The sequence below is a fragment of the Oryzias latipes genome, chromosome 22 (genome assembly GCF_053564925.1).
Source record: "Oryzias latipes strain Hd-rR chromosome 22, Olatipes_Hd-rR_3.1".
NCBI lineage: Eukaryota > Metazoa > Chordata > Actinopteri > Beloniformes > Adrianichthyidae > Oryzias > Oryzias latipes.
Genome location: NC_136258.1, coordinates 31,019,611 through 31,034,422, shown reverse-complemented (window position 1 = coordinate 31,034,422; position 14,812 = coordinate 31,019,611). Strand labels below are relative to the sequence as shown.

Sequence of the window (14,812 nt, the reverse complement as noted above, 5' to 3'; positions counted from 1 at the left end):
TATGGAATAAATAACTTCATGGAATATCAGCAACTTAAATCAAGTATTACTAAAAAGTATATATATAAAGACGACGATTTAAAGCTACCAGATGTAGTTACCACTCTGATTAATTTTTCAATGAATAGAACTCTCTCCAAAATATACAAACTTTTATGTAATTTAGATAACAATATAGCCCTTCCAACAACAAAATGGGATGCAGATTTGAGCATTAGCACAGATGAAAGCTTCTGGTCAGAACTCTGTCTAAACACCTTTAAACTGACAAAAAGTCCAAACTTGCAGCTAATACATCTCAAAAGTCTTCACAGAATTTACTACACTGGACAGAGGATGTTCAAGATGGGTCAACGGGGGCGAGATACTAACGAACTATTGCAGACATTTTGATGACGTGTCTTTATTTTTCATACATGTATTCTTTGTCTGAAAAAAAATTAGCACAATGTTTTTTACCTATTTCTTCAGACTAAAAACATTAAATATATTGGTGCTGTTTCAAATTAATTTACATTTAATATTATTTATTGATTGAATTATTTTTCTCAGCATCAAATGGTTCATTTGTTCAAAATGTTTCTAGTTAAATAAGGACTGACAGACTTTTTATTTTAAGGTTTTATTCTGTTTTAGACTAGAACAGGGTTTCTGTGTGGCAAAACAAATGTAATATTTGTTGGAAGTGGATTTTATATTTCTTTTGTCTTTTTAAAAGATACAAATTCATGTATACGTACTCAATTCTTAGATACTAACCTAATGTATTGTCTACGCTGCTTGTGTGTGCGTGCGTGTGTTGCAAAAAAAGAATTGAGAAGCACTGCCTTAGCCCAACAGTAGCCAGACTTGTGCAGCTCTGTGTCCCCAAAAAGGATTAAACTGGGGAAGAAAATGGATGGCTGGGTAAAAATTGACTTTCTAGGTTAAACATCCTCAGCAGGTCACGTTTTTCTTGTGTTGTAGCCTCTTTTGGCTGTAAACGTGGTAACTCCTTAGTATGAAAGTATGAAGAGTTTGTTTGAATTTAGGAACCCATTTGTCATTATGTGTTACTGTCCAACAGTGAAAGTTTTCACATATTTGACATATTCTTCGTTCAGACAACAGTTCATTTGACATTGCTCAATACAATCAATGTTATTTTAGGTCTTATGCTAATATGTTGTAAGCCTAGTTGCTACATGGTTTGGGTTGTGAATGCAACTTTAAGCTTATTTAATCACTGATCTCCATTATAAAAAAAGGGTTTTGTAAAAAATAAATTAATCAACGTGCTTGTGTTGTGTCCAGGTACTGTACGAAATAATCTGTCGTTTTGAGATTACTTTCCTTGCGTGTTCAAAAAAGTCGAGAGGAAGAAACCACGGGATTCCACTGGATTAAGTTTAACAAATGTATTCCCTAACAATATTTCTAAAAACAGAGTAAAACAAAACAAAACAGACATCTGGGTTCTCAAAGTTTCAGAGCTTGCACAGCGCAAAATTACCAACGTCTTAACATGCCAGCCTGTTGAGAACAAAGAAAGTTCCTTGAGTGCAGACTTTTAAACAGGTGGTCAGAGTCTCCTCCTCTGTAAGCAAGATGGCTGCTGTATCTCCGCATCTGGCTGCTCGGATTGGCGGGCAGGGAGCCTGCCTACTTCCTTAGTCCATACTTGGAGTCAGCATCTGTTTCCCACGTCTGCTGTCCAGGGGGTCTCCTCACAGACTGACATGGTCCCGCAACCAAATGGCTCCCCAGGTGGTCCCCTACAGGTGACCGGAACTTCCTATCAGCCAGTAGATAATAAACCTTTGTTCCCCAGACGTGAGCAGATGTCTGAAGCGGTTCTCAGGGATTGAATCAGTCTGAGATGATTGATTTATGACCCATGTCAGACCTACAGCCAAGCCTTTCAGATGGTCTTAGAAGATCAAAGACTGTTTCTGCTGAAGGAAGATGAGTTTGGAGCTCCTGCCCTAAAACCTCTTTACATATGCAATGTTCAGGAAGCCCCTTTGAAATTCAAAGTACGGGAACCACACACAGTAAACCTGAAAGAGAACCTTCAATGAAATAAAGATAAGATAAAAAGCCTAAGAAATAAGGACCACAAAAAATATAAATTCCTTCAGTACCGAACTACAGAGTATTCAGTGATTCAGCACCAAGGCCAGCCAGGTAACTTGTCTCCTGGGGGGTATTCCAGGAAGCATGTTTAAACTACCCTGCCTTTAAGCCTGAACTCTGGCTGAAATCCGCCTGAACTTGCTTACTCTGGGTATGTCGGTTCCAACAGACCAGATATGAGTTGGCGTAATTGCCCTCCACTTGGTAACCCTGGGTTAATGCACGGGAGCAACTGGATTTGTCAAAATCAAAAGGCACCAGCATTGTCTAAAAATTGCAGAAACTCTGCGAACTGCAGAGCACTGCAAAAGTCCTGCCCGACTTTCACGGTGATCCGCAGTTCCTGCATTTTTAAGACAATGCTGCTCCTTAAACATCCTCCACCTCCATGTAAAATAATGATTGGTTTCCCCATCATTGGATTCTTAGATAGTTGATTTGGTTTGATTTGAAATGGTTTATTTCAAGCAATTAAACAGAAATAATACACAAAAGCAATACAATCATCAGTCATACATTCATACATAGCGACTTGTCGCATTTTCGGGCAGGCACACTCTGCACAGTTACAGGTTACTCCCCTAAGGCGGGTCAGTCAATTTTTTTTTTTTTTTTTAATTTAACTTGTCCTGTCCAACAGCTGGGCAGACAGATGAGAGCTGAGGGAGGCGGGTCAGTCAATTAACTCGCCTGCTCAGCGTCCTATTTAAGTCAGGTGTACAATTGTTCATTCTCTCTTACCTTCAGCGCTCATTCTTCTCCCCGGCTTCCACCTATGGGCTCCGTTACGGGGTTTTGTTACCTGAAAGTTAAAGGAAAAAGAATTATCTCAAGGAATTAAACTGAGCCTTATGCCTGAAGGAATTTATTTTTTGTGGTTCTCATTTCTCCTAGGTTTTTATCTTATCTTTATTTCATTGAAGGTTTTCTTTCTGGTTTACTGTGTGTGGGTTTCAGTAATTTCAATTAAAAGGGACTTCCTGATAATTGCATAGGTAAAGAGGTTTCAGGAATGCAGCTCCAACCTCCAACCCCCTTCAGGAGAAAATGGTCTTTGATCTTCTGAGGCCATTTGGTTGTAGGTCTGACTTGGATCATGAATCAATCATCTCAATCCCTGGGAACCGCCACAGGCATCTGCTCCCGTGTGAAGAACAAAGCTCTAGGATCGACTTCCTGCGGTGACAGTTCCTGCCACCCATGGGGATTCCGTACCGTGTCTATCTGTGAGGTTCGCACCCAGAGACCAGATGCTGTGATTCTAAGGATGGGCTGAAGGAAGAAGGCGGGCTCCTCTGTCAGCCAATCTCTAGCGACCAGAGGCGGAGATTCGGCGGCCATTTGCTCCCGGGGGAGGATGTTCTGCCCACATGCTTAAAAGTCTGAACTCAAGGAATTTTCCTGTGTCTCCAGACAAGCTGCATGTGAATTCGGAATGTAACCTCTTGCGTATTGCAGGCCTTGATTTTGGACACCCAGATCGATCTGTTTTATTTTGTTTTACTCTGTTTTTAGAAATATTGTTAGGGAATAAATTTGTTAAACTTAATCCGGCCGAATCCCGTGGTTTTCTTCTTCTCGACTTTATTGAACATGCAACAAAGGAAAGTAATCTCAAAGCGACAGATTATATTTTTCCAACATTAATTGGTGACCCCGACGTGATAAGTGGGGAAGAAACGCGGAAGCGCAACGCGGGTAAGTGGACCGATAGTGGTTTATTAAGAGGACCGATAGTGGTTTATTATGAGAATTCTGGGACTTTCGGCGAAAAGTCGGTGACGCTCCCCCCCACGTGCTTGACTTCCCTCGAGGCCTCACAAACAAAAGGTAAAGCAGGAACCTGTTCGTAAATTCTGCATATTGTTTACGTTATTCTTTTAGTGAATAACTCAAATTGTGGGGAAGTGAAGTATGTGGACGGCATAGCGCACCTGTATAAGTTTTGTGGTTCACCCTCCTGAAACAGCAGATTGGATCTAGGAAATTTATGAAATTGAATCTAAGGAAATTGTGCAGGTTTTGTGTCTGTTCAGCCTGTCAAAATTGAAAATATTAAATTGGGAGCGGGTGATATTTGGATTACGTTAAAATTTAGGAGGTTTTGCGTCTGTTTGAGCCTGTACGAAATCCCGTACGAAAACAACAGTGTTACTATAGGAACTAATTTTGCGCGTTTTAGGATTTTCGGAAAAACCAGGAAGGCAGCGAACCTTCACAAATTATTTTTAATGCGTAGAGAAACCACAGAGGGATTCACAGTAAAAATGAAAGGTGCGTTAGACAGAAAAAATGAGGAAACCGGTGAATTTTCTTTTGACGACAGACTTAATGACGTAGACGACTTGACTTTACAACAGCGGTGAAAATGGCTTGAATGAGAATGAATGGAATGAAATGTATGCGATTTTGGAAAGAATGGGATGAAAATGTTTGAAATCTGTGTATTTTAACTGTATTTTCCACATTTCCCTGTGTATTGTCTGCTCCATGGACGCAGCCATCTTGTTCATCATGTTTACATCGAACGGACCAATGACGGGACGTTTTACTTGTTTTCGAATGTGTAGACGACTGTGATTGGTTTTGTCTGTACCACGTGGTAAGCGTGACGGAGTCCTAGCCAAAATGGCGACGGTGGCTGTGATTTGCTTTGTTCGTACCACGTGGTTAGCGAGTCGGCGTTCCTAGCGACCAACATGGCGGACCGGCGCTGAACTTTCACAAACAAATCTGGAGAATTTGGGACCTAGTTTGCGGTACAATCATCGCGGGGATTGTCTTATTGGGCTTAATCATGACCTCGGTTGTAAAACAGCGTTGAAAAACAAATTTCAGTGGGTTTTCGGTTCGCCGAAAAAGGTTTTTATGTTGCACAGCGCCTCCGACGGGAGCCTCTGCTGCAACGGCGATCAGCGTGCATGGTTGCAGGGTCTAATACATTTGGGGTAAAATAATTTTGTAATTATTTCGGTTTTCTTATTGTGAATACATGTCTCTAATTTGTTTGTATGTCCTAATAACCGCGATTAAGTTCAGCTTTGTTTAAAGAAGTATTATTGACATTTTTAATTTGTTTAAGTTCGTTTTTCTGTTTGTTTTGATCTTGACTTGTGCACTGCTGTTTGAATGAGAAGCGAATGAGTGGCGGTTTTGTTTGTTTGAATCGTAATCAATAGTATTTGAAAATTGTTTTCAGAATGGGGAAAAGGACGAGGTAAAGGAAAGGGAAACATGGTTTTTGAGGATTTGGAAGGATGTTGCAATGTAGAGACAAGAAATGTAAGGTGACAAGCAGGAGAAATTAAAAGGCATTGTAAGTAAAATGGAGGGTCTGTGGGCATGGAAAAGTGTGGTATGAAAGTGCAGGGTATGGTAGAACAGGAGAAGAGGGAACATGAATGTTAAAACGCTAGTTATGAACGATTCATTTCAGTGAAATGGTTTAATTTTGTGTAAGGTACCTAATTTGTTGTGTTATGTCTTTTGCAAAAACGGTTAAAAGTTATAGTCTTTGTATTGATTGTCTGTGTTTTAGAGTGAGAATTGTGTTTTTGGTTAAATAAGGAAAAGCTTAAATTGTGGGATTTTGTTGCTTTTAGTACTTCTCCAAATTCTTTTTGTAGGGCAAAAACAGTCCTTAAGGGTAAGTCAAAACCATTTGTCTTTGTTTCTTGATTAAGAGTGAATGAAAAGCTTCCGGAATGCATGTAATACAATATATTTTTCAAAGATTTTGCTCCAGGTCCGTCATTTCGGACAAAGAAAATTTTAGGGATTTTTCCCTTTGCTGGCTTTCATTACTGATCAACTGACGGTGTTGGAGACGGTGAAGACTGAACATGACTAATACATTTCTAAATCTCTTTCCAAGCAGAAGAGCAGCAGCGCCCCCCCCCCCCCCCCCCCCGAGATCTCATAAAACTTTAGGCAGAAAACCCCCCTCTGCTACGTGGGTGAGTGACAAAGGCGCATAAGTTTACCATCCTCCGCAGCTCTTTACCTTCACAGGAGGGGGCCGAGTCAGCACAGGAGGGAGCCGAGTCAGCAGTGACTGACCCCCAGAGCACATTTGAAGAAACAGGACAGGAGAGAGGGGGAGGTTGAGCAACTGAAGAAAAACAATTATTTACCTTGCTGAAATGATTCACACACAGGATAAAAGGTGTTTTAAAAAGAAAAGGAAACTAACATGAATTTTGACTTTTTATGCCCTCAGAGACAGCAGTAGTGACGTGTCATGCTCAGCCATTCGGAGACCAAAACAGGATGACAGGTGGAAAAATCCTGGGAGAAGCAGGCCACCCAGGGGACCCCAGCAGCAGTTGGAAATGGCATCTATGGCGCTCTGAACCCTGACAGCCCACAACGAGGTGCCCAACAGCAGAATGTACAGACCAAGAGGCAGAGGGTCTGGAGGAAAAATGAACAGTACCCATGACCACTCCAAGCCCTCCTCCACCGTGGCGAGGACCACAGGGCAAGTCGGACAACACCACTTGATGCAGGAGCCATTGTCTTTTCCAAGCTCAAAGGTAACCACTGATGAGTCTACTGGACACTCTACCTGCTCTGACAATTGAACAAATGACTCCCCAAAACCTGCAAAAGACCATCCGAATGACTTTTGACCAGATGGTGGAACATTCATGCGTGCATTCACCAAACACGCCTGCGAATCTGTTGGGATGGGACAGTCTTGTCAAAACAGGAGACAGCAGACTGGATGCCATGCCGGACACCACAGCCGACCCCCACTGCAGACATGTAAAGGGCCCTGAAACGCCAGGTGGTTTCGTTAATTTCAGGTTTGAAGCCTGGACTCCTGTGTTTGAAGCCTCCGAATGGTCTGACCTGTACACTCCATTGCGACAGAGAGCATGATTAACAGTAAGAATTATTTCAGCAGGTAGAAGACCACACGTGGCATTTGAACTACACCGACATATATTAACCCTGAGGGCGAGCGGCTTATTGTGCATTCATACACTCACAAATGCAATGATACTAGCTGTCAGACACAGCTGTATCTCACATAGGATTAGACTAAGCAGGACATTAACAACACATTGGTTAAATTGTGTTTTTTCAGGTGTTCACTTTCCTCCCTCAATAAAAATGTACAGGTTAATTTTGCCGATCAACAACTGAGCAGAGAGGAGACGGCTCATGAAGATGCAGAGGTGATATTAAAACGCTCTCTGATGCTTCATGGTCCACAGGTTCAGTTGATGTTGGTTCATTCTTCATCGTCCCCCCGGTGGTGATTCAGGTAACTGCAGGAGCACAGGTTTTTAGATCTCAGTGCAGCTGAGTGACTGATGCAGATGAAGGGAGGAAGGAAACTCAGTCTGGGCTGTAGAACTATAGTGTCATTGAATATTCGTATTCTTCATAGTTTACTTTAGGAAAGCGGTTTTAAAAGCTGATGGATCGTATGGCATATAATTTAAGCTCATGTTAATTTAAGTTGATGACGTTACCATTGTTATAAAACCTATCCGTCCCTGATCCATATTGCATGCTGTCACCTTTAACCTCACAAGGTGTGTTGTTTGTTGCTATTGCTTTAGCACACGTTTTCTTTTAATGGAATCATTACATAAAAATAGCAGACCATTGTTCGCATTATAGTACAGAGGGGTTCATAAAATCCTTCTTGCATTTTTGATCACTGTTTAAAGTCTCTCTGACAGAACATTAGGCTATAAGAGGTTTGTGTTTTGCTAATACAGGTGGATGACATCTGCCTGCAATTAATGAAAGATCTTCTGTTGCAGTTGTATTATTTCTTCTTGTGACCTTGCCTTTTACAGGAGCGTGGACAGGACGTCTGTTCACCTTATCGATGCACCAAACAGTTTATTGTTTTCATGATTTTGCTTTACATTTAATTCGTTTTGTGTTTGTGTCCTGGGGTTTAACCCCAGGCCAAGAGAGGGAGGTAGACAAAAGAGGTCTTAATGATTAAAAGAAGGACATTATTTTATCATTATCGTTTAAATGTATTTGTCTAGAAAGAATGTTTAAATAGTAACACAGATTGACCATTTTTAAAATTTTAAAGCTTTGTGTGTCTGTTCATCTGATTTTCTCTCATCCACAGCAAGGATGAGTAGGTTCTACGACTGGGTCATTAGACAATAGCCCATAATAAACTTCTTTCTTTTTCTTGAATTTGTATTTTCCCCACTTGTGTTCTTCATAAAACAGCACGAGGGGAAGCAGACCTTTGAGAAGAGAAATGTGGTGGACCTTTTCCATCATATTTTCTCTTACTGCGCATGCGTAAATTGATTCTTGTCTCATTGTCTTTTGTGTTTTATTGTTTTTTATTTTTTAATTTCCTGACCCTAACACTAACAAAAACTTAGACCCACAGCAGAATCATCTTGGCAGAACAGTACCACAGCAGTGGACACCAAAGTCCTTTTGCAGCCGTTCTGTTGTATCACTATGTGTCACATCTCTAATAACAGGCTTATTGAGAAGTCCATAGGAGGCCAGGTCCAAGCTTGCCAGAGCTTGTGGGACATGCAGAAGGAGGACACGAGTGTTCGAGGCCCGGAATGACCTTTTTTGGACTTTGTTACATTTTATAAAATTGCTTACTGTTATGTTTGACAATTTTCTTTTTCCTTTTCATCGTCTGTGTGATTTTGTTCTGCTTTAACATTTCTCAATTCCCCCCTTAATTCCAGGTGTTCCTTTTCCTTACAGGAAGTGCTATTTTATTGTCTTTATCTTTTACTTTTTAGAATAATTTGAATTTTTATTTGTGCATTTTCTTTATTTACTATTTTTTGTCTTGTTCTTTGTAAATGCCAATGTGCCAAATATCTAGTGAAGCATAAGTATCCTTAGGGATGGTCGCTGATGGGGCACAGGACCGTAGCGAGAATTTTCCCTGTCCAACTGAACGTTTCTTAAAGATGGTTAATGCAAGCTCTGACAGGTTTTCGCTCCTACACTTATGAACAAATCATTCACACCTTAGAAGGGCACATTGGTTCTGATAAAGATTGTGAGGGCGAGAGACCACAGCTGTTTTGATTGCATGATGTGATGTGTTTTTATTTTTTGTGTGACCTCACTTCGTGAGGTCAAGAGAGGGAAACTGAAGGAATTTATTTTTTGTGGTTCTCATTTCTCCTAGGTTTTTATCTTATCTTTATTTCATTGAAGGTTTTCTTTCTGGTTTACTGTGTGTGGGTTTCAGTAATTTCAATTAAAAGGGACTTCCTGATAATTGCATAGGTAAAGAGGTTTCAGGAATGCAGCTCCAACCTCCAACCCCCTTCAGGAGAAAATGGTCTTTGATCTTCTGAGGCCATTTGGTTGTAGGTCTGACTTGGATCATGAATCAATCATCTCAATCCCTGGGAACCGCCACAGGCATCTGCTCCCGTGTGAAGAACAAAGCTCTAGGATCGACTTCCTGCGGTGACAGTTCCTGCCACCCATGGGGATTCCGTACCGTGTCTATCTGTGAGGTTCCCCCCCAGAGACCAGATGCTGTGATTCTAAGGATGGGCTGAAGGAAGAAGGCGGGCTCCTCTGTCAGCCAATCTCTAGCGACCAGAGGCGGAGATTCGGCGGCCATTTGCTCCCGGGGGAGGATGTTCTGCCCACATGCTTAAAAGTCTGAACTCAAGGAATTTTCCTGTGTCTCCAGACAAGCTGCATGTGAATTCGGAATGTAACCTCTTGCGTATTGCAGGCCTTGATTTTGGACACCCAGATCGATCTGTTTTATTTTGTTTTACTCTGTTTTTAGAAATATTGTTAGGGAATAAATTTGTTAAACTTAATCCGGCCGAATCCCGTGGTTTTCTTCTTCTCGACTTTATTGAACATGCAACAAAGGAAAGTAATCTCAAAGCGACAGATTATATTTTTCCAACATGCCAAAACGAAGTTGTGAATCCAAAACGAAGTTGTGAATGCCAACCTAAAAACGTTGTGAAATAAATATTCTTCTGCAAGAGTTGTCTGACTGAAAGTAACTAATCAAACTTTGGATATATTAATGGACATATTAATAAATATTGCTTGAAAGGGAGTGGAAGGAAGCAAACTTATATAATCCCACCCTGTTATACTATAACCATTTTATTACATGATTTATCAATATCCGGTTCCCAGTTTTTATCTGACAGAATTAGAAATCACAAGGTATCAAAAAGCACATGACAAAAATGAATTACTTAATTATTTTGTAAAAATAACTATTTTAGAAATCAACATGGCAAATGCAGATCAGTCATCTAAAATATATGCAGATTATGTTACTTATAAAAGTATTGATTGATATGAAATATGATTAAAAAATAATACTATATCAGTAAAATAGACAAAACACTGTTTCAGGAATTTTCATAGCAAAATTTCATCAAGTATCAAAAGTTAAAAACGTGCAAAAATATGCTACATTAGGAAAGATTTTTGTATCAATTTATCAATTTTTGGAGCAAGTGAAGTAATATTCATTAAAAGTCAATCAATTAAACAATTTGCAATAAGTGATTATCCATTTGTTTTACTATTACTCTGCAAGATGGCGCCGGTGTGTGTGGCTGCTCGTCTACCCCGCTCCCTGTTGTTCGTGATTGTGTTGTTTTTGTACCTTGGCACGCGACTAACCGAGTCTCTATTGGTGTATAATCGTCAGTTTCTTTTGGATCATCAATTTACCAACTCTGATCTAAGTTCGTCCAAGTTGTACTGTCGCCAAACACTACCTCCTCTGCCTTTGGGCATCCCAGCCTACCTGCTCAGGGCGTCGGCTCTCTTCCTGCGGCAGAAGCGTCATCGGAAACGCGGCAAGCGCGGGGGCCGCCTTGTGAAGCTGAAGGGCATCTGGGCCCGCTCCCCGTCCTCTTCCCGAACAGGATTTGGATTATTTCCCCGCTCCATGCTGTCCTGGCGCTCCCTGGATCCACCTGAGGTCTGCATTATTCCTGTTGCTGGCTTTGACGGAGGAGACCAGCCCCGCCGCTCCTGCTCTCCTCGCCCCCGCCGGCGCGGGGTAAATCCCGGGAACCTGTCGTTGCTCTCCCGGTCGCTTCTGTCCCATGACATACAGGCTGCCGCTGCTTCCAGATTCGGCCTGGTAAACGCCAGATCGCTAGCAAACAAAACTTTTATTTTGAGGGATTTCTTCACTTCCCGCTGCCTGGATTTCCTCTTTATTACAGAGACCTGGATATCTCCAGGTGAGGACAGTGTTCTTGTGGATCTTTTACCTGCTGGATTTTCATACTTTAGCTCCCCGCGGATGTCTGGTCGGGGAGGAGGTACTGCGTCTGTCTTTACAAACGATTTTAAGTGTAAACGACACTGTGTGTCATCATCGTACCCCAGCTTTGAGCTGACTTCTTTCGAGGTGGGGAGGTCTGACACGGTGCTGTGCGCTGTCGTTTACAGACCTCCCAAATACAACAAAGATTTTCTGAAGGAATTTTCTGACTTTTTGGCTGAAATGATGCCACTCTACGATCGTGTTCTTATATGTGGCTGGGTGGCTCGGTTGGTAAGGTGACAAGCTACCATGCAGGAATCCAGGGTTCGATTCCCGGAGGGGAATAAGCAATGGTACTGGGGGGCAATTACCATATCAATGGCGAGCAGTTAACATCACCCAGTGGGGGTCCTTAGGCAAGGCCCTTAACACTACTGCCTCCCGAGCGCGGTTCAGCTGCAGCTCACCGCTCCCCCAGGGGATGGGTCAAATGCGGAGAAGAATTTCCCCATTGAGGGATGAATACAGTATAAATTTATTTTATTTATTTTATTATTGTTGGGGATTTTAATATTCATGTGTGTTGCCCTGAAAAGCCTTTGGTGAAGGACTTTTTAGAGATCATTGACTCTTTTAACCTTGTTCAGTGGGTGTCTGGAACCACTCATGAACAAGGACACGTACTGGATCTCGTCCTCTCCCATGGACTACCTGTTTTTAATATTGAGATCTGTGACTTAGCTGTTTTAGACCACATGCCTGTAGTGTTTGAAGCTGGACTTTCACACACTGCTGTTAAATCTACCGCCCCTCCTCAGCGTCGCAGGATTTTTAACTCTTCCACTGCTGGTCGGTTTTCCTCTGCTTTTAACCAGCTCGTTGTCCCTCCCTCTGCTGCTGATGTTCTTGAGCTGAGTTCCTGGTTCAGTTCCTCCTGCACCAGCATCCTGGATTCTGTGGCTCCTCTAAAGACACTAAAGCCCCGTCCTAAACCTGAGCCCTGGTTCAATGAGAGAACCCGGGCAGCTCGGAGGGCCTGTAGGAAAGCTGAACGCAGGTGGAGGAGGGACAAACTGCAAATCTCACTACAAATCTTGAACAATTGTTGGCATTTTTACCAGGGCACTGTAAAACTTGCTAAACAAGAGTACTTGGCTAATATTATTGTTCTTAATCAGCATAACCCACGGGTGCTTTTTAAAATGATAGACTCTGTTCTTAATCCTCCACAGGCGGTGTCCTTAGAAGCTTCCACTGACCTGTGCAATATGTTTTTACAGTTTTTTAACAATAAGGTATCAAATATAAGGGCTGACATTACTCTACCTTCCTCCGACCCTTCGACCTGTGTTCTCTGCCCAGCTGTATTTAGAGAATTTGAGCCAGCGTCTCTTCAATTTTTAAATGAATTAGTCAGTCAAAGCAAACCATCAGGTTCTCCCCTAGACTCCATACCTCCTAAGTTTTTCAAGGAGGTCTTCCCCAGCATTGCACAGACGGTCCTCTCTATTATCAACAGCAGTCTTGCTGCTGGTGTCGTCCCCTCCACCTTTAAACATGCAATGGTTCAGCCGATACTTAAAAAACCCAGCCTGGACAGTGCTGTACTGGCCAATTTTAGACCCATCTCCAAGATGCCCTATATCTCTAAACTCTTGGAGAAAGTGGTCTATTCACAGCTGGAGGATTTCTTAAACCAACATAAAATTCTGAAGTCTTCCAGTCTGGGTTTAGACCCCTTCACAGTACGGAGTCAGCACTGCTAAGAGTCAGCAACGACATTCTCTTGGCCAATGATGCTGGAGACTATGTTGTTCTAGTTCTGCTGGACTTAACTGCAGCATTCGACACCGTAGACCATAGCACTTTAATTTCTAGGCTCCAGAACCTGGTGGGGATTTAAGGTACTGCACTGGACTGGTTCAAATCTTACCTGGCGGAAAGAACCATGTGTGTCAGTTTAGGTGGTTATGAATCCACCACAGCTCGGGTTCCCTATGGGGTCCCACAAGGGTCGGTTTTGGGACCTCTTCTGTTTTCTTTATATCTGTTACCTTTAGGGTCCATTCTAAGAAAACACGGCATTTCCTTTCATTTATACTCTGACGACAGTCAGATCTATCTGCCGCTAAAAAAGGATAATCTCTCTGTGACGCGGCTCCTGTCATGTCTCCATGACATTAAGGACTGGTTGGCCCTAAGTTTCTTGAGTTTGAATGAAAAGTTGTAATTTTTGGACCGAATGATTTTAGTGGACCGTCCCCGATTGATCTAGGCTCTCTGACTGGTTTCTTAAAATCAACTGTTTCTAACTTGGGTGTTAAATTGGACAGTAATTTTAGGATGGACCAACAGATAAGCTCTGTAGTGAAGTTAAGCTTTTTAAGCCTTCGCCAACTTGCTAAGGTAAAACCTTTTTTAACACCTGCACACTTTGAAACAGTAATCCATGCTTTCATTACGTCCCGGCTGGATTACTGCAACTCTCTTTATCTTGGACTCAGCCAGTCGTCTCTCTTGCGTCTCCAACGTGTTCAAAATGCAGCTGCTCGTCTTATGGTTGGAGCACGCAAAAGAGACCACATCACACCGATCCTAGCATCGCTCACTGGCTGCCTGTGCATTTTAGAATTCATTTTAAGATTCTTCTGCTTGTTTTTAAATCTTTACACGGTCTTGCCCCGTGAGCTTCTCCCTCCCTATTCGCCGGCACGGTGCCTCAGATCAGCTGATCAGATGCTTTTAGAGGTACCGAGGTCCAGACGGAAGCTCAGAGGGGACAGAGCTTTTGCTGTAGCCGCTCCAAAGCTGTGGAATACTTTGCCGCTGGCCATTAGAGAAGCCCCTTCACTGTCCATTTTTAAAACCCGTTTAAAAACCCATTTTTATGCTCTGGCTTTTAACCCAATATGAAGACCACTGTTTTTCTAACTGTTTACTGTTTTCTATAGTTTTATCTCCCTCTGTGTTTTCCCCCCCGTAACATGTTTTAATGTTTTTTACTGTTGTGTTCAGCACTTTGTCTCAACTACTGTTGTATGAAAGTGCTATATAAATAAAGTTGAGTTGAGTTGAGAATTTTTTTTGTATTTTTTCTTTTTTTTATATATAATAAAGTAATGCTGTAAGGAAAAATAAAAAGGGTCCATAATCTGTCGATTGTCCAAGGTTGGCATTTCTTCTTCTGCTGATTAACAACCTTGGACCGGTCCGATAGACCGAGTGGTTTGACGTAAATCCTGCAGCCTTTAACCCAAGTGTTCTCAATCTGCTTAGGCTTCCTGAGAAGCTGTGCATGTTTTGCGATTTCAGATTTTTACGTTGATTCATCAGAGCTAGCTTGTGTTTGTGATTCACAAACCTTATGAGAATCGCTGGTTTATCCGTCTCCTTTCTCCTGGGGAGCGGTTGGCAGGTCTCCATGGTGTTGAGATCCCTTTAGACGTGACAAATGAT

The 14,812-nt window shown here is 42.0% G+C and overlaps 1 long non-coding RNA gene across 1 annotated transcript; it reads left to right on the top strand.

The window, feature by feature from the left end:
- Nucleotides 1–2,975: 2,975 nt before the first annotated feature.
- On the top strand, nucleotides 2,976–9,926 carry LOC144989162 (uncharacterized). Its single transcript, XR_013653334.1, has 2 exons — nucleotides 2,976–3,813; nucleotides 6,335–9,926. It is a non-coding gene; the product is annotated as an uncharacterized LOC144989162 (long non-coding RNA).
- Nucleotides 9,927–14,812: the final 4,886 nt, after the last annotated feature.